Source organism: Callionymus lyra, chromosome 1 (assembly GCF_982586985.1).
Source record: "Callionymus lyra chromosome 1, fCalLyr1.hap1.1, whole genome shotgun sequence".
NCBI lineage: Eukaryota > Metazoa > Chordata > Actinopteri > Syngnathiformes > Callionymidae > Callionymus > Callionymus lyra.
Genome location: NC_141818.1, coordinates 26,503,540 through 26,524,182, shown reverse-complemented (window position 1 = coordinate 26,524,182; position 20,643 = coordinate 26,503,540).

The following is a 20,643-nucleotide window of genomic DNA, read 5'->3' as shown; positions in this document are numbered from 1 at the left end:
TAATGAGCACTTTTAGGCTGTGTCTAACCAGCCAACACAGTATACTTCTTTTGTGATTGCACACTGCTGAGTTACTACTATTTGTGCGCTGAATAAAAATGGGTAGAAGTGGTCGTAACCCTGACATACAGTTAGGAGAGATGCCTGTGCAAAATTCATCTCTATTTATTTATTTTGCAAAATCACTTTCAATTTCCTTTGTGTGTGCTCAATAAATTAATTCGCTTTTCATCCTCCAAACACACATAAGGTAAAACATTTTAAATCAAAAGCCGCACACAATTTTCTACACACTAATACAGGATAGCAAACCTCTGTGTTATCTTTTGGTGAATACATTTTTAAGCTTGTTTAATAATTACATATAATATCCAACTAAATCTTCCGTTGCCGTCAAACTATCTTGAAATAATTAACATTTTCTTTATGAATTGTGTGTTGTGGTGGAGTGTCATAAAACAAAATTCAGAATATACCTTGACATTTTTAATGAACTCACCAGGTTCTTTTTGTATTTATTATTATTGTTATGATTGTGATATATGAAAAGAAATCAAAACTCTTAAATAGGTTTCTTCATGAATGTTCCTTTGATTGTTTACAAGCAAATACTTTGAATGTGTCTTTAAATTGTAACCTGTCTCAACGATATTTGAATCAAGATCAGCCCCAGTTTGTTTGCGTGAGTAAGAACAAGTAGAAAAGTATCTGTTGAGTGCTTGGTGGAATAAACATGCAATTGTTTATAAACCTTTTCAATTCCATTTTTCTTTTGAGTTCTCTCAGTACCTCTGGTATAAATGATTAGACCCTGAAAAGTAATAAACACAATATAAACAGATAGACTATCATTATTGATTGTAATAAAGTTCAGATATATGTTATTACAGTGGTAAATATAAATACATTGGTAAACAGCCAGTAAATATTCTATTACATAACTATTTTCATATTTTTATATGTGGTTATATGCCATATGTGGTTTGGCTGAACAAAATAAACTGATTTGCCTTTTAACAAATCATTTTCAATAAACACAATCTTATTCATGAGTAAAATCAATTAAAGGTCTACGAGAAACTTACTCTGGATTAATGAACCAGGGAGAACCTTCAGAGATCTGATCATAAACATGTGGGCATGAAGTGTGAGTAGAAAATGAGTGAAGTTTGATTTTTTCCCTCATCACTTTAAGGCATATGTGGCCCGCCATGTGATTGTATGTGGCCCGCCTGCCTTAGCTTGACCAATGAGCAAAAAAAATAAAAAAAGTTTTTTTTAATAAAAAAAAATAAAAAAAATAAAATAAAACCTTGTCCGACAAACCAATCCCACAACAGACAAAATGGTTTTCCTTCTTTTATTCGCGCTGCTTGCATTCCCTTCTCTGACTCTGACTCGGTCAGGTTTTCACAAGCGCAGGCACGCACGCACACAATCTATGGCGCAGCAGCGCTGTGGCGGTGCGCTGCAGGGTCGGGTTCTCATTGCCCAGCCTGTTGTAATGAAAGCGGGGGGCGATGGGCCATACAGTCTGTCTGTCTGTCAGTCTGTCTGTCTCCAATCAACAACATCAGCCCACCCGAGATTGTCATCCACGCTACGTGTTTGCATTATAGCGCCGCTGCTTTGGGAAAACCTTCCGGGAGCCTTTGATGTGAGCAGCACGCGCTCATGTCACATGACCGATGTCAGCAGGAAAAAGTGTCGCACAAGTTGCTGGCTGCTGGCTTGTAAAGAAAACTACATTTACCCACAATGCATGCCTACTGGTATTATGTTTCCCACATAATGTACTGTATGTCTTTTGTGTTATGAGGCAGTGTCGGTTGTCAAAGACTACAATCTACGCCGGCATTTTGACACCAAACACGGAGCTAAGTATGCCACATTTACTTATTTTCAGAACATGACCAATGGATGGTGGAGAGGGGATCCACTTGGTGTGTTCAGGCACAGGCATCTACTCATCCACAAGAATTGACACAGCCAATATATAAGCTGGGGAACCTAAAAACGTGACCAATAACTGGTTGTGAACTGAGACTTTCTTTCTTGTCGGGACATATAATGAGAAGACTCACCAATCTGATTTTCCTCCAATTTATTTTTTTTTTTCTCTGCTTGAGATGACAAGTGTGATGACACATGTGCATCAACAGGAAGAGTTGCTTATTTCAGTTTCAGCAACTTATTAGTCTTGAGCTGTAAGTTTTTACTTATTTTAATGTGTAGCAATGTATTTAGTGCACCACATGCAAGGCTGTGTGCAGCTATTTTTATTTAATTGTAAAATGCTACATCACACATGTTGTTAGCAGCTCACAATTGTTGGTTTTACAGTAGTTATGCCCCCTCTCAAGTAATAAATTCAAAGTCATTTAACATTAAGGAGTTGTTACATTTATTTTACATCAGCTTACATTTAGTTACATTTATAAGTTACATCTGGCCCTTTGAGGGCAGCCATTATGATGATGTGGCCCCTGGTGAAAACCAGTTTGACACCCCTGATTTAAGGAGTGGTAGATGATCCTGTGCAACTGTCACCGACCAGCTGCAAACAGCTTTGTTCACATAACAAAGTGCAATATGAAATAAAATGTGCATTTCCAAGGAAGTAGGTCATTGTTGTCCCAGGTTACAGCACAGGCATGCAGCTTTCAAAGCTGAAGACACCGATCGATCGCTTGCTTCTGGTCTACGAGTTCTTGGACAACTTCTCCCAGGTATGCTATGGTGTTTTCCATCCCTCGTGTTCAGCAAATTATGCCAGTCTTGCTTATTTAGACGACACTTGGCTGCACTGTGTAGCGTGTATGTGCGTGGCTGACGGGGAGCCGGTGTTCCTTGGCTTACAAGTGTGGAGCGACGCATTAAGACTGACGGCTCAGAGTTCCACTTGAATGCCTCGCTGGTAGCCTCCTCTCCTCTGTGTCACCGCTGCACTCGCGGAGGCAATTGGCCGCTTCACCTTGCCACCGCATTCCTGCTGCTGTTCCGCTCCGTTTAACTGATATTCGGCGCTCCGCAAACTGTTTGTACTTGGTCAGAGTCTGTCATCTTGATCAATTCACTGTTCATTTGACTATTCATGAGCAGAAGTTTTTGGATTCCTTTCAATTTATTGTTTGCATGTTTTGAGTTCGCTTTGCATATTTATTTCTCCACCTTCTATCGACCTCTTTTGGTTGTTTTGTTTTACACTCATTCTTCATTTGCCATATTATGTTTCTGGTGAAAAAATCCCGAAACGCTAAACTGAATTTTGTCTTTTTGTGAGTAGAACAGACCAGCTGTAACGAGCGCCTGGATTTCCCCTGGTTCCCCTCTATGGAAGCTTGGATTGTTGGCTCCTACGGAGTAATACATGCTTGAAAGGTCCTGTAAAAGTGACTATATTGTATATTTTTGGTGTTACAATTCCACAATGTTGAGAATGTTTTATGAATGAGTAAAATAAAGTCTGGATGTTCTATTTCGCTTGATCCTCTGTATAATCCGGTGCGCTTTTGTATGAAAATAGACTCTTTCGTTGAGATTGCGTTTATGGATATATGTTTTCTTTTTATTTAGCTGCGATTATGAGCGATCTACATGACGTTTGTCAACACTAATCTTGAAGGTGACGTCACACACGCTAATAAACAGGAGTTTAGAAAAACATTGACAAAGTAATGATCCAATTCCTATTAAACGTTCAATTTATTTAATTTGAAAAATGCGCATTTAAGCTGTATTTGATCTTCATTTTTTACACACCTCAGATGTAGAATTGTGCCCACGCTTCTGCAGGAACTTGACGGAACAAGGTGCGGGTCACTCGTCTATTGAGGTAAGATATAATTATTGCTTTGAGTCGACTCACAAATACTGTTTCATTACCTGTAATGTAACTTTCTACGGTGCATTAACACGAGAGCTAGTTCGCTAAAACACTGAATAGCTTTTTAGATTATAATGCAACTCACACACACATATTTTGTTTGTTATTTTAATAGGATGAAAATATATTTATATTCCAATAAAAAGTTTGCTATATTGGTTGGTCATGGTAGGTGATTTATTTGATTAATATTCAAGATTTGGATTTCATTTATCACTTCCGCATATTAATACAGATAACATATTTAACGTATTTAACGTATTTAAGTATATAAGTATACGTTTATTTTAACCCTTTTGGATGAGGGATTTTATTTTAAATAAGGGAAGTATTTTAAATTCCAACCTAAAGCAACCTAAAGGTAAAGCAGATGGGAAACACCATAAAACAATGGATGAATGAAACATGGAGAGCTTATCTCTGAATGCTTGATCAAGTATACTTGCATGTGTAGTCAGTTATTACTGCTGAAATCAATTCATATCGTTCGTTTGTTTCTATTACAGTCTAATCTAGTAGTAGTTCTACCACACAAATCCACCTGTCGCAGAACATGACCAGACAGAGGTAGTCTTTGCTCTTGAGGCTGCTGTAGTTGTAAACTTTGTCTGAATCTGCAAGTTCTAGCATTTTGACTACTTATAATGACACATTGATGTTACAAACTTTCTTCACTCCTGATTTAATAGGGGCGTTTCTACAACAAACAAACTTTGAACGATGAAAACATCGACTAGGTGGTAGAAACTCCTGGACCTTCTGATCAGGCTTCTTCAAACTGGAGCAGAAGAGGAACAACCCATTTTTGATGCTGTCTTCATAGCAAAGGATGATGACGTCACAGGTTCTGTGAACTACATCCACAGCAAAATTAATCATGTAATGAAAATCTTCATTTTTATTTAAAAGCGATCATAATATAAACAGCATAATCTTGGTCTGCAGCCAGAGAGATATCCCATAGATCAGCAAGCAAGCTAGATGAGGAGGGATTGGAACTATCAGTCTGTCGCCATAGAGTGCCCTCAACATGTACAGGGGAGTTATCTTTGCCTTTCCCTTGTACCTGCAAAAGAAAAACTAATATGTTTTTGTTTTGTTCTGCTTGGAAGTGACCTGCAAGAACTGCCCAGAATTCCAGACCTGCTTGAAATGAAGTCATGAAACCCTTCTCTCTCGGGTTCATGCCAAATGATTCCAAATGTGAAGTAAGTGAGTAAGTAATATTTGTAAGCATAGTGAACACAAACTCGTAAATCTACAGCACATCCCATCATGTAAATAATCTAAAATGCAATTCTATGTTCTTTTCTAGGTGAGATGGAGTGCTACATATCAGACAGGTGCTGGACTAACCATCGGAGAAGAAGTGAAAGAGGTCAATTCCTTCCTCTCTGGAATAGCAGTGACCACCAAACACATGTCAAAAGCAGGTGAGATGGTTACATCATACACACTTTGGTAATTAAAATAGTCATGTTTGGTAATAAAGAGGACAAAGAGGATACGACATTGTTATGCTAGTAAGGAGACGGCAGGAAGAGAAAGATTCTTGAGAAAGAGATGAACAAACACTGGAAGTCCCTGTCAAGTCGTTGTGATTCCCTGAAAGAGTTGTCTCGCAGTGTCACAGCAAGGTAAGAGTTTATTGACCAAGTGAAGAACAGAGCTAGTCCATGCATAGCTCCTCATTCTCATTGTCTTATTATTTTAAGATACACCATGGGGCCTAAAAGGATCAAAACACGGAGTCGCTTCCGTTGCTCAAACACGACGTCACTTCCATCCCGGGTCTTATACTTCGCATCGTGGAGAAAGATGAACAATCCAAAGTGTGTAATGGGTTGTTCATTTGCCGCTTCAAAGAAAATACAAGCTTTCAATTACAATCGACCTGACCCACGATCTCCCGGCAACTTTACAGATCAATGGCCCCAGGCAGACTGGTCCAGAGTGTGGATCAGTCTGAGTGGAATGTTGATTATGAATGTGTAGTCAAATGTTACCGCTCTTAGATCAAGCGAGTAATTTATACTTAATATTTTGATTATCGTTTAGCATTAATTTTAGTATGCCGTATACGTATATAATAATTTTAATCCAACAGGCCTAACTGCTGAGGCTTTGAAGGGTCTTCAGAGCATTTTAGGAGCAGGTGCTGTTCAATTTTTTGTTTTATTTCTTCATCAAATGACATTGTTCTGAATGTTTCGTCTCAGATTATTAAATGCCGGGTGAGTGTCTGCTCACAACCGCTGCTCCAATTAGAGAGCCAATGAGGACACCAGATTTGTTACAATAGAGTTGAATTTCAATGATTAATCCAGAGAATGGTATCTGTAAATAACAATACTCAAATATTACAATATATACAGAACAAATGCTGTATATGTTAACATTCACACAGTATGAGACTGAATGATTTCTAAACAATCAAATCTCAATAAAGGAAACGTGTTTAATACAAACAAAGATGTCATCAAATCGCTATTGAGGCGCATCTATAATCACACACGAACCGCAGCTGCAGCCGCCTGCACAAACACACATACAAGCGGTACTGACACCCCCCCCACGTGCAACGTCACGCATATAAACATTAACTTCACATGTTTACAACACTATAAGGTAGACTTACTTCTTCACAAACACATTCTTGGCTGGACTTTCCCTCGCAAAGTAGGTATCAACTTTCCACGAGTCGACCAAACTTTCTAATCGTGTCACATCAATATAGGTCCAACCGGTAAACATATAACGTAACAAACGTTCCTGATAACAGTTATAGGAATTTACTACGGACATGCAACCTTTTTGCAAAGAATTTGTGGATAATAGGGATTACTTTGCATTCTGTGAATGCAAATCAATGGAAGAGTAGACATTCACCATATTCTAAAACAAAAATAAAGGTACAGGTACATAAATGTTTGAAGTCGTCTTTTTAGATCTACTGTATATATGTATGTACAATTTTGCATGGAGCAGTTCTTAGTCATGGTGATATGGGTTTAAATAGCTGGAGTAGTCCTTTCACAAACTTTATCTAAATTGTATGTATCTATATATTTCTGTTTTTACACCTTAGTAACATCTACAATGTAGGAGTGGTAAGCATTTGAGAAAACTGGTAAAGGGACCTAAGGTAACAGGTAGCTGCTTGGGAAATAGGGGCTTGGGGGGGAAGGTGTAGGGGCTCACAATAAACACATTTTTATTGAATTATGGAAATCTTCCTTACACAGTTTGAAATACACAAGTTTTAAACTTATTTAAATGAAACATTTTTATTTTTGGGGGCCTGGAGGTTCTCCCTTTGCACCCAGTGGACAGACAGACGATAATACCTACAATGAAGGAGAGATAGTGGCTTGGGCAAGCAGATAGCTGTCTACAAAAAAGGGGCTTGAGAGAGCGTCTGGAGGGGCCTGAGACAGCAGAAAGCTGTCTGCAAATAAGGGGCTTGAAAAAGTCGATGGAGGGGTCTCAGATTTCGACTGTTTTGTTTGCATGGAGGGTTGGTAACCATATCGGCAATAAACGGCGAAATACCGGTGGCTGAAAAAGTCAAGGAGTTGTGGGCGTTGTCTACCTAAGTTATGTTTTGAGATCAGAAGGAAGTATACTCGGCCGATATGCACTTCAGACCAGCTTCCAGGGGCTGTTGTCCCATTAGAATGTGGGTGGTACCTCTATGGGATGTTTGCTGTAGGCCCCATTGCCTTTTAGAATGCATTCAAAACCTGTAACTAGAACTAGGGCCTATGGCCTTACACAATGTCCAGAGGGATTCCATGAATGCTGAAGAGCTGCTTTACCATGAGATCTTTTGTCTTGTGCCAAATTATGTTTTGGAAGAGGCACAAAGTGAACCGTATTTCAGAAACATTCAACAATAGTCATGATCATACCACCAGAGGGCGGCAGGCCGCTAACAAGGTCCACAGAGTTATGAGACCAAGGACAAATGTGCAGGATTAGGGTTTGGGGTTACCCTGGCAGATCATCCAAAGTGAGTGCTGTACCTGGGTGGCAAGAAGGTTTAGCTTGGCCTGTTGACCAGCTTTGGCGGTAGCTGACGCAAAAGCGCAGGTGTGTGAGGAGTTTGGTGAGGCCATAGAGAAAGACTTCCGTACACCTTCAAAGAGGTTCTGGACAGTCATCGAACTTCTCAGGAGGTGGAGCCAGTGCACTTGAGACCTCTTCTGGGGATGATGTTGATCATTAGAAATAATTTTTCGAAAAACCTAACCAACATGTTTTCTGAGCACGCGACTTGGTCAGGAGACTTTGTTAGAAAGCTCCTAAGCCTCGGGAATGGATGAGATCCGCAAAGAGAGAAGGGGGAAGGCGTTGAGGGGCTCCGTTTTGTTGGTCTTGGGATTAGTTCGCTGCTTTTTGTGAATGACATGGTCCTGTAGGCCTCGTGAGATCATGACCTTGAGCTCTGGTTGGAAAGGATTGCAACCGATTGTGAAGTGGCAGGGGTGAGAATCAGCACCTCCAAATCTGATTTAATGGTTCTGAAGACATATTCTAAATTACTTTCCGATAGGTGTATCCATTGATGAGTTGAATGTATGTCTTCTGTGTAATCAACTGTTAAACATTGATAATGTCATCTCTTGTTCAGATCTTAAACATCCTGTGTTGTGTTTTACGACCGCTCCCTTCCCACAGCAGGGGTCTAGGGCTCAGGGGCTCTGCCAATTGTTCCTTAATTTTTATGGCCCTTGGTGACATGGTGTTCAAAGTGCTGTCTGTGAAATTAACATATGTATTGGGGGAAGAAGAATATAGCCACGGTAAAGAATGTCGTGATTGTTTAGACAAGGATGTTCCCGACTTTGAAGTATCAAGACACAGAATTTATGGTCCTCGAACCTGGTTTGAGATAACAGGTGTGAAGGAATTCTAGAGATTTTTGTTTTTGTTTAGGTTAGTGATCAGATCAAAGAACATCTGTTGTTTACCATGGAGTCAGATTTGGTTCGGGGGGTGTTTTGAGGGCTTTAAAAGGGGAGAAGTTTCAGAAGAAACAGAGCCACTCTCTGGAAGGATCTGGTGGGTGAACTAGGATTTGAAGGAGACTGGACCAAGCGCTTGAGCCGATGGTATTTCTGAACAATTTTCATTTCTTTGTTAACCTGTTGTATTTGAGGTCTTGTACGACCTATTTTTGTAATCATTATTTTGCTACTATTAAATTCATTGTTTTAAATCTAACCTTTTACTCTTCCTTGGATCAAACGAATGCGCAGAACTCATTAGAGAAAAGAGAGGATTGAGTTCGCATTAGTTCTCAGTCGGAACAAGGTGGGGAGCCTTCTCTGATTGGGGATGAGATCCTGCTATAAGTGGTTTAGGTATCTTTGGCTCTTGTTCACGAGTGAGGGAAGAATGGAGCCTAGGATTGACAGAATGGGATGGCCTCTGCAGTTATGTCGACACTGAACCAATCCTCAGTGGTGAAGAAAGCCATTAGGGGAAGCTCTCTGTATACCAGTCAAGCTATGTCCCTACCCTCACTTAAGGTCACAAAAGTGGTGGCGGCTGTGGTGGCAGGATGGTCTCAGAGGAAGCAGAGGGCACAGCAATGATGGGATGAGTCGGTGTCTTTCTGACCAGATCAGTCGTTTATTGAGAACACCACAGCACCATTGAATATATATATATATATATATATATATATATATATATATATATATATATATATATTGAATATATAAATGAATATGAATTATTAATAAAGGATTAAAGGCGCCGACGAGGATGGCTGCCTCTTCCAGTAGCTCCGCAGCAATTTTTATAATTTTCTGTTTTTTATTAATTTTTTACTATAATTTTTTTTAAATGGATACTTTTGAACATGGAAAGAATCGTCTTGTTTACTCAAGAGAGGATCTACTGTCGCTGAAGTCAATGGCACGGGCTGGAGATCGCCACGAGATCCCGATCGAATTTCAGCGCCGTTACAGAGGCTGTCGGGCAGGGAGGAGGCTAAAGGCTAAGCTAACGGACAATCGGAGACGTCACAGACCAACGATCCCAACGATCACGATGGGGAACGTCAATTCACTGACGAATAAGATCGACGAGCTGTCTGCCCTCAACAACCAGCGGATCTACAGAGAGAGCAGCTTGTTGATCTTCACGGAGACGTGGCTCACTCAGCTGACTCCGGACTCACTCGTGGAGCTGCCTGGTTTCAGCACCGTCAGAGCGGACAGAGACGCGCGCGCGTGTGGGAAGCGCAGAGGAGGAGGTCTGATCATGTACGTGAATAAACGCTGGTGTAGTCCGGGACACGTTACTGTGAAGAAAGTCTCGTGTTGTCAAGATTTAGAACTGTTGGCTGTCAGCATGCGTCCATATTATCTACCGCGTGAGTTCAGTCACGTGATCGCGCTGTGTGTCTACATTCCTCCGAGCGCTGCGGCTGCATCTGCCTGTGAGAAGATCCACACAATGACAGCTCGACTTCAGAATCAACATCCTGACGCGTTTATCATCATCTCTGGAGACTTTAATCATGCCAACCTGGACTCTACTCTGCCTACTTTCCATCAGGCCGTGGATTGTCCCACCAGGAATAACAGGACAATTGACCTTCTTTATTCCAACTTGAAGGACGCCTACAGAGCCAGACCTCTTCCTCCACTTGGAAGGTCCGATCACAACCTGGTCCACCTTCAGTCACAGTACATTCCTCTGGTGCAGAGACAGATTGTGACCACTAAGACAATCAGAAAGTGGACACCAGCTGTGGAGGACGCCATCAGAGACTGCTTTGAAACAACAGACTGGGATGTGCTGCTGAGGTCTCATGGTGAGGACATCGAGGGACAGACACACTGTCTAACAGATTATTTAAATTTCTGCTTGGACGTTGTCGCCCCTACTAAGACTGTCCGCTGTTACCCTAATAATAAACCGTGGGTAACAAAGGAGGTCAAGGATGTCCTTAACAGGAAGAAAGTGGCATTCAGGAGCAGAGACAGGGACGCCATGAGGTCAGCTCAGCAGGAGGTGAAGCGATGCTTGAAGGAGGCAAAGGACACCTACAGGAGGAGATTGGAGGAGAAGCTGAGCCGAGAAGAAATAAGAGAGGTCTGGGATGGTGTTAAAACCATCACTGGACACAAGACCAAGGCCTCTCTGACTGCACTGGACACGGTGGAGGAGGCAAATGGACTGAACAACTTTTTCAACAGGTTTGAGCAGGTCACCTCGCCCTCACTAGTGCCCGCCTCAGGACCTGCCCTACCTTCTTGTGCCCCCCCCAGCTCCACAGAACCACTTCCCAGCTTCACCTCACTCCAGGTACAGGATGTACTTCGGAGGATTCGTCCAGGTAAGGCTGCTGGTCCTGATAAGGTGTCTGCTCGACTGCTAAAGACCTGCGCTGCTGAACTAGCTGAGCCACTCCAGCATGTCTTCAACCTCAGTCTACGGCTGGGGAAAGTACCAACTCTGTGGAAGACTTCCTGTATCGTTCCAGTCCCTAAAAAGATCCGACCGAGTGTGCTGAACGATTACAGACTGGTGGCACTGACTTCGCAGCTGATGAAGACACTGGAGCGGCTGGTCCTCAAACATCTCAGGCCACAAGTCCAGCACGCGCAAGACCCCCTGCAGTTTGCCTACCAGCCAGCAGTTGGTGTGGAAGATGCCATCCTTCACCTCCTGCATCGGACCTACTCCCACTTGGATAAAGGAAGCGGTTCAGTGAGAATCCTGTTCCTGGACTTTTCTAGTGCCTTCAACACTATCCAACCCACTCTGCTGCAGGACAAACTGACTAAGATGCATGTGGACCCTGGTCTGGTCTCCTGGATTACGGACTATCTTACTGATCGACCACAGTATGTCAGGCTGAAGGACATCAAGTCTGACACTGTGGTGTGCAGTACAGGAGCACCTCAGGGGACAGTACTGGCCCCTCTCCTCTTCACCATCTACACTTCAGACTTCTGCTACAACTCGGAGCTGAGTCTCGTCCAGAAGTATGCTGACGACACTGCCATTGTTGGATGCATCAGGGACAACAGCGAAGACGAGTACAGGAGTCTGATACGTGACTTTGTGGACTGGAGTGAGAGGAACCACTTGCAGCTGAACACCTCAAAAACCAAGGAGCTGGTCTTGGATTTCGGGAGGTCCAGGACAAAGCCACATCCAGTGTCCATCAGAGGCGACGAGGTGGAGATAGTGGACAACTATAAGTACCTCGGTGTGTGGATGGACAGTAAACTGGACTGGTCCTGCAACACAGACCATGTATATAAGAAGGTTCAGAGTAGACTGTACTTTCTGAGAAGGCTTCGATCATTTAACATCTGCAAGAAGCTCCTCTGCATGTTCTACCAGTCTGTGGTGGCCAGTGTCCTGTTCTATACTGTGGTGTGTTGGGGTGGAAATGTGTCCAAGAGGAGTGTCAACAGGTTGGACAGGTTGATCAGGAGGGCTGGTTCTGTGGTTGGAATGAAGCTGGACTCACTGGTGACAGTTGCTGAGAGGAGATCATTGAACAAACTACTGTCCATCATGGATGATGACAGTCATCCTCTGAACACTGTCATCAGTGAGCAGAGAAGCAGAATGAGTGCACGAATGCTCCTACCCAGGTGCAAAACAAATAGACTCAGGGACTCATTCATCCCTCTGGCTATTAAATTGTACAATTCTGAGTTCGGGGGCAGGAGTGGAGTGAAAGTATCTGGATGTTCTGTTCCATGTTAGTCTTTGTATCTTTGTCTTTGTTGTTTTTCTTTCCTTGACCTATGTCCTTTGTCTTTGTCTTTAGACTTAGATTGTGTCATCTTGTTCTTCCTCTTTATGTTCTTCTTATTTTATTTTTTATGTATTATTTTTTATTGTTTATGAAAAATTGCTGGCTATTGGTAAAAAACAATTTCCCAAAGGAGACCTCCTGAGGGATCAATAAAGTTTTACCTTACCTTACCTTACCTTAATATGTCTCAGTCTCAGTACATTTTATAGCATCGTCAAAGAGGGCAGTCCTCTTGACGAGAAGTTGCAAGATTTATCTGTAATCGAACAATACGTGAGCAGTTTCCTCTCTGAATGTCCCAACATCTTCCACATAAAGAAGTCTTGGCTCACTCGGACCTTTGTGGCTGATTCTTTTGGCAATGTAGTTATTTACGGTATAGGCATTATAAAAAGGTTTATTTTCAGAACATCTCTGTTCTGGTAGATTTAACTTTAAAATTGCCTCTAGGTAAGATTTACCTGAAGGAAGGGGACACCACCCTTGTTTTATAGTGCAAGGGAAACTATTCAATTTACGTGAATAATAATTAATTAATTGGCCTAATTAATTAACTATGAAACAGTAGTTTTAATCTACTATAGTTTTAGGTCAGGAACACTTTCTTCTTACGGGAGGTAAGGATGATTCACGGGCTGCTTGCTTCTTGATGGAGATTCGCAGTCTGGGAGACGTGCTGCGAATATTGGAATAATCGGACCGATCTGGTCGGGATTATTGAGAAACTCACAAAACTTTGTGGAGTCTGGAAGGATGCTGGAAGCGGGTCCTTCAGTGCGGTCCTCAGTTTGGGCTTGCAGGAGCTGAAGTTAGGAGGCCGGAGATCGTCTTGAAGGCAAAGTTGGTGATGAACCAGTTTATCACGCGGGAGGTGATAAACTCTGATGTTACGAGGTACACCCTGATGTTACGAGGTACACCCTGATGTTAAGAGGTACGCTCTGATCTTTTGGAGGAAACAACACAAATTCTCTAAGTTGAACACAATTCTTATGTTAAAACTTAGTGATCGTAAAAAGGGGCAAACCCTTATGATTGGTTGACGCTTCTTCGGCGGGAAAAGGGTCCTTCCAGATTGACACCCCCTCCTCCTCCTTCTTACCTCTCCAATTGTCTTTTCTTCTCGTCACACAAGAAAAATAATATGTACATTAAAAATGCTTTAAAACGATTTGTTCTTTCTAGATTATTTTCCCACGGAGCGCGGACATTCGAATAACACCAAACATGACAAATTTAGACTACGTATTACAAAATGAATGTTTTGATAATGATTAATTCACTTCTTATATTTCATATGTAATTTCTTTCTTCATTTTAATAACTTCAAACACCTTGCACGTAGCTCCATTCACTTACAAGTATATTTCTTTAAGCAGGTCATACACATTTCGATGAATATTATCCAAGACACACACACACTCATTCTGCCTGTGAAGACTGTCAGATCTGTTAGCACTTTCAATGTTGATTCGCATCTTCACCAACTCTGTGTCTGCAGGAAGCCATAAAAGTTCTTATCTGATCTTGGTTGGTCGGAATCTCACATAAAGTGTTGAACTCTTCGGTCATTGAGGGTTTAGCTTGACCGTTCGTCAAACTTCTAATCCTCCTTGCTTCGGGAAGTCAGGCTAATGGACTTTATTACCCTGAAATATCCCTCCTCTGCTGTGATTACTCACTCGAAGTTTGTGAAATGCCAATTCCACCTGGTGTGGGGTTTTCTTATCATCAGAAGAATGTTGACACAGATCCTGAGGAGTGGTTGAGCTTTCACAGCGGGTTTCCAATGAAGATAAGTTCATTACAGCAAGAACACCTCTTTCTAATTCCATTTCAGCCTGACCCAGCTCATCTGACATAAACATCTCTTTACATGCTCAGGGAACCTCAGCACAATGGTGTTCTGATCAGAACAAGTTCAACTATGAACTTGAGGTTTTTACTGTATTTTAGATCTTATTTTCTGTCTCTTAAATCAGCTGTAATCCTCCACATATCCCCTCCCCGGTGGTTTACACCGCAACACTGTCAAACCTCTTTTATTAGTCTATGTGCCCAAGTGTTAGTAACCGTCGCAGGAAAGTTCAGTAGGTCGCTCCCGGAAGCACCAAAGACAAAAATATATTTTGAAAAAGTTTAGCCCTTAATTCATTGTGAAGATTTCCCAAATATGAACCATCTATGTTATAACCATAGACGAAAAACCGAATAAATTATAGTAAAATGTATTGTCAAAATTAAATCAGAACACTTGAATGATAGCAGTGAAACACATAAAAACAACATGAAATGTAAAACGAAACAAAGCATAAGCGTAAATATTGATCGATTAAAGCAGACAAACATTAAAAGATTCAGTTCATGATGAGAAAAATTAAATGTTCAGTTATTATAAACGGTAAGTAGACTTCAAATATTCATGTTCAACAAAATGATAAAAGTGTTGTTTCACAGTTCAGGATTATTGACTAATCATCATCATTTTTGGTTGAGGCATTGTCAGAGTCCTCCAATTGATCAGGTATGGGTTTTATCGTGGGCACGTTGAGTCTGGTTTCTCGAACACCAATTGAGTTGTTTTGTTTAGTCGTCATCTTTGTCGGATACCAGGCATGAGGTTCAACTTTTTCGCCAACCGGAAATCAAAATACGACCAAGCGAGTACAACAGGTTGTACTGATATTCAATGATAGTTATATAAATATTTAGAGTACAATGTCGGGAGAGGGAGCGAACACACTGCCGTCACCAACAAAAAATTAAAATACAACCAAGCGAGTACAACAGGTTGTACTGATATTCAATGATAGATATATAAATATTTAGAGTACAATGTCGGGAGAGGGAGCGAACACACTGCCGTCACCAGCAAATAATTATAACCAAAAGCGAGTACGACAGGTTGCACAACAAAATGTAATAAGAAAAGTTGGCACTTGGCCAAACGATGATGATCCGAGGCTGAAGTGTCCACGGCAAGCCGCTACAACTTCTCAGCGTCAAAGTTCGTTGCAGCCTCTGGAGGGCGAACGGTTCGCAGCCCCGACAGAAGTCACGAGACTACCAGCAACGCACAAAAGAACTAGTCCTTAGATCTAGCTCGGTGACATGCGGTCTACCCGCGCAGCGAGAAGATGAAAAGGAACAGATCCTCTGATGTCACCGGAAGATATACCCTATCTGGGGTCATCAGGGGTCACAGGTGATTTTGTTGGTATTAACACTCGAACAGCGCATGCGCGAGATGGACACATTCAGTGCTTGAAGCACCACCTCTGGCGGTCAGTAAGGACGAGATAGAATGGCCATTATAGACCCAGCGGGACAGTAGGATCCCCATGTGCACCCAAACCACCTTGTGTCTAATCTAGAGAAGGTGACTCAAGAACTTTGTATCTCTGTTTAATCCTTCACAGCTGTCATTTATCAGACATGTGGATGTTTTGTGTATTACATTTTATTTTTTTGTGACTATTTAATTGTCTTTTGTGATACTCTGCATGGTAACTTGACATCCGTCAATGTGGTCAGGGTTTCCAGTACCTAGTTGACGGGGAGTTTAACCCACGCTGACTGGGTGAAACTGGACAATATGGGACAGAGGACTTGGGTCAGAAAACCAATTAGGGAGCACTAAAATGTCCAGGTGAAAAGATTTGGAGGTCCCAACTAATTTTAAGAGAAGAGAATGATCTGTGTTTGATGCTGTTCATAAGATAGCTGTTAAATACCTCAGGTATGTGTATAAACCTCAAATTTAAATGTCTCATTGGCAGAAAGAACTCATTGCATAGGCAAACAAGATAAGGTAGCTTTTGTTCCCATACCTAGTCTTGAACCTAAAACGGATAAAACCGGAGTCCGTTTCCGTCGCTCCAACACAACGTCACCTCCGGGTCTTAATACTTTGCTTTATGGAGAAAAAAGGATAAATTCAGAGTGTACGGTCGTTTATTCACCGCTTCAAAACAAACAAACATAGAAACTTTTACGATCGATCGGACTCGCTCTTTGCCGGCAGCTGTACAGGTCAATAGCTCCGGGAAAGACGGTCTTGGGTTATGGGTTGTCTCTACATTTAAGGGAAAGTTTCCTGTCCAGGGGGTCGCCTATTCCGGGGCAGTGGTTCTTTTATGTTAACTCCTGTTTCGAGTCACCTGGAGAGTAACTTCCTTCCTTGCCTGTTGTGTGGGCAAGTTCCTTTGTCTTCCAGCCCCCCTCTTTTGGGTGTGTTCCGTGTTGCCCTTTTGTTTCACGTCCACAGGTGTGAACAGAGCAGACAGACAGTCCTTCATTAAATCGCTGAATAATCTCTAGTCTGTTTCAAGCTACCCTTGACACAGTGTATATCAGTATGAAAGTGAAATGTTGGTTGTGAATGTGTATTTAAACGTTTAAGCTCTTAGATGAGGCTAGTATTTTATACTCTATATTTTGATAATCTTTTTAGCATTAATTTAACTTATGGCGTATACGTATAGTGTAGAATAATTTCCAATCTAACAACTCCCCCTGTTGACGTGGCCTTTACAGGTCACGTCATAAACAAAAAGGTCCAATTTTCTAAGTAAATGGTTGTTCCGCAGCAATATTTTATCATTACTTTATTATTATATTATCTAATATTATCATTTTCCCAATAACATATTATTATCATGTACTAGCACACGCTATATGTATAACCGAAAATATAATCATCTGTCTGTTATGTTAAAACATTTTAAAACGGTGACACAAGGTTTGGCCTTATTTAGAAGTGGTCTTTCATCATTCTTTCATGTTTCTCATTAGTCCAGTCCATCAGCATTATCGTTGTCATCATCATAATTTGCTGTTGGTCCGATTGTTCCTCTTTGGTTGTTGGTATGATTGTTCTTCACCAGTCAGTCCGACTGTTCTTCCTCGTAGTCTAGCTGGTCTTCTTCGTCCATGATCCGATTCCAGGCGTGTAGAGGAAAAAAACGATCCCAGAAATCAGTCTTCTTCAATCTTCTCCGAGTCCATCTTCTTGAACCTACACACAAACAACCTTCATTCAGGAGTAGCTCTGACCAAAAAAAGTTTTTTATTAATGTAATAGAATTGGGTAATTTCCCCATGTACTTATCCGCTTGTTTCTTCTGATGGGGAATGTGGTTGATGCTTCTGAGTGCGTTTACTCATCCAGGTCAGAAAATCCTGCGTCCACTGATTTTGACCCTGGTTGGAGAGAGTAATACGTCCGCTGCCCTCTGCCTGTTATCTGGCAGTATGAGTCGACCACAATACATGTTCTTTTACCCCATTTGTTTTGTTGTTCGTGTTTATTTTGTATTTTTATTATTTCCATATTGGTTCTTTACATTTTTTATATATATTTTTTATTTCTACTTTTAATATATATATTATTTCTTCTTTAGTTTATTTTAAATCTAGATCAGTTTTAGTTTTAATCTAAATGAGCTAATTTTTATTGTTAGTGTAGTTTAAGTTTTTAGGTTCATTCTTAGTTTTCGTTTGCTTATTTTTTCATTTTTCTTTTCTTTTTCACTTTGATTTACCCGGGGCGTCCCCCATTTAGGACATAAAACCAGGAATCCCCAAATTAGGAACATCAGTTTCATCAATACTGTTCACTGTTCATTCATTGCTCATTCCATTCATTCCATTTATACATCAATTTCCCCTCGAGGACACGTAACATATTTTTATGTTACCTGTCGTTTGGGCTACTGTTGTCTGATCATCTCAAAGATCACCTTGATCCAACTCCCCCTGTTTAACTACGCCGTCTCTGCTGTAGTCCTTCTTGTGGAACCTGTGAGAGTCTTAAGATGTTATTTTACAAGGTTTTCTTCAAATGGTGGTGTGATTGTTCTGCACTGGTGTTGGTGCCACCCCCTGCTGTGTCACATTCCAGGTATCTCCACCTGAATGCTAATTTAAACCTGGATCCTTCATGACCTTTGTTAGGTCATTTTTGAGGCTTCCTTTGTCTCCTTCAACTGTAAAAGGAGAACTAGACATATCCGTTAAATACAAGAAAAACATACAACTTTTCTTTCTGCAAGATTGAAACTGGGGTGTTATGTTGTCTGACCTCACCTGTGCTGAACTTTGGAAATCATTCCTTTACCATTGAATTAAAACCTACATCTATTTTATATGAAACCTTTTAAGTCAATATTCAAATGAATGTCACCACTATTTATTTATGTTGCTAAGACTTCCCTGTCAGAACCATCTCTTCTAAATGAGATTGAAAAGCATTGTACAGTAAGGATGCAAGAGTAACCATTTTCACTTTCATTGATAAATTCAACTTCAGTAATTAACAAATTCCTGATAAAAACATATCTCATGAGCTTTGTAATGCACTGTTTTTTCAAAGCCAACTAGAGTCCTTTGTGCATCATCGTCTTGCCCCAAAAAACATCTTTCCTTTTGACCAATTGTTTTTATCATTAATTACCCAGAGACTTTCTTAAATGACCATTTCAGCAACTGATTCACACCTCCACTTCTACAACCTGATTCACACCTTCATTACTACTCAAAATTCTTCTCCTTACCTACATCTTTACAACTGGACACAGGAGTCACTTTCTCCATGAGCCTGACATCATCTTCCCCACTGCAACACGGCTCATGTCGCATTGTTTACAACCTGTGGAATGTCTGCAGGGGTCTGTGTCCTTTGTTTTAACTGTCCTCACAACACAACTCGCTCCAGCCTCTGTGTAGCTGATTTAAAACATCTCCTTTCCTGTAATTACACAACTTCACATTCAGTTAGAAATAGCCTTAAAAAATGGAATTATTTTGTCTTGTTGCTACTGTATCATTTTTAGCTATTCTTTTATGCTACCATTAGTTTGATGAGGGCTGAGGATTCATATCAGGTAGGGGGGTGAAAGCAGATTTATGCATTATTGTATTTTAGGCTGTTAAATAATGCTGAAGATAGAAAGGACATTCATTACTCCAGTGATCTGGTTGCCCACGTGAATAACAACAGTCGTCGTGTGGTGTGAAATACTGTGGGGCTGCAGTAATTGGTGGCCGTTGTACCATTTGTTTTTCTTTCTGTCTTTCCTTGACCTGTTGACGAAGCTCAGAGAGTTTTGTTTTATTCAATAGTCTCATGTCATTTTTGTCACATTCTTCTTGTTCTTTCAATTCTTCGTTAAACATCTTAACATAATGGCTTAAATATTCTTCCCATTCTATTATAGATTTTTTATCCAATCCTACTACAGCCTCTAAACGGTTTCTTACAGAAGTTGGGCATCCCTTTACAATTGCCCCCCTGAAGAGTGCAAGGTGACTGTCAGTTAGTGGACCACCCAGTGGTTCCTCCCACTTAGTCCTATAACGTGTTACATATTCACTACCACTTTCTTCATTTTTGTATGTACAAAAATGAAGAAAGTGGTTCATTCACATCCACCTTTGTAGGGAACGCCTCCCTCATGGCCAGCCATATATGTCTTGAATGATGAGAGAATGGTGTTTGATGAGGCTCGCATTCTGTTCCTGCTTCTTCTTCTATTTTTGACACTTTATCAGCACCCACACATGCTGTAACAATTTGTCTCCAATCTCCAATAGCCAATACAATTCCTGTCATATTGTTGCAAAAAACATTAATCCACGGACCTGCTCCTCTTTCCAACGGAGGAAGTTTTTCTTTCAGACATTGTACATCCATCATACTTGCTGAGACATAATCAGTATAATCCCTCCTTCTTCCACTTTTCACCACTAAAGGAAATTGTCCAGAAAGGCTTGTTCCTAATCCATCTGATCTTTCTTTTAGTGTCCCTTTCTCACCTTTTCTAGTTTTTACTGTATATTTAGAAGGTTTCAATGGCGTGCCTGGGTCAAGTTTATACTTACAATATTTGTCTAGTTTTTCATCCTCACTGCTGCTTTCTTCCTCGCTGTACTTTTTCTTTTTCAATTTATCTGCTTTGTCCTT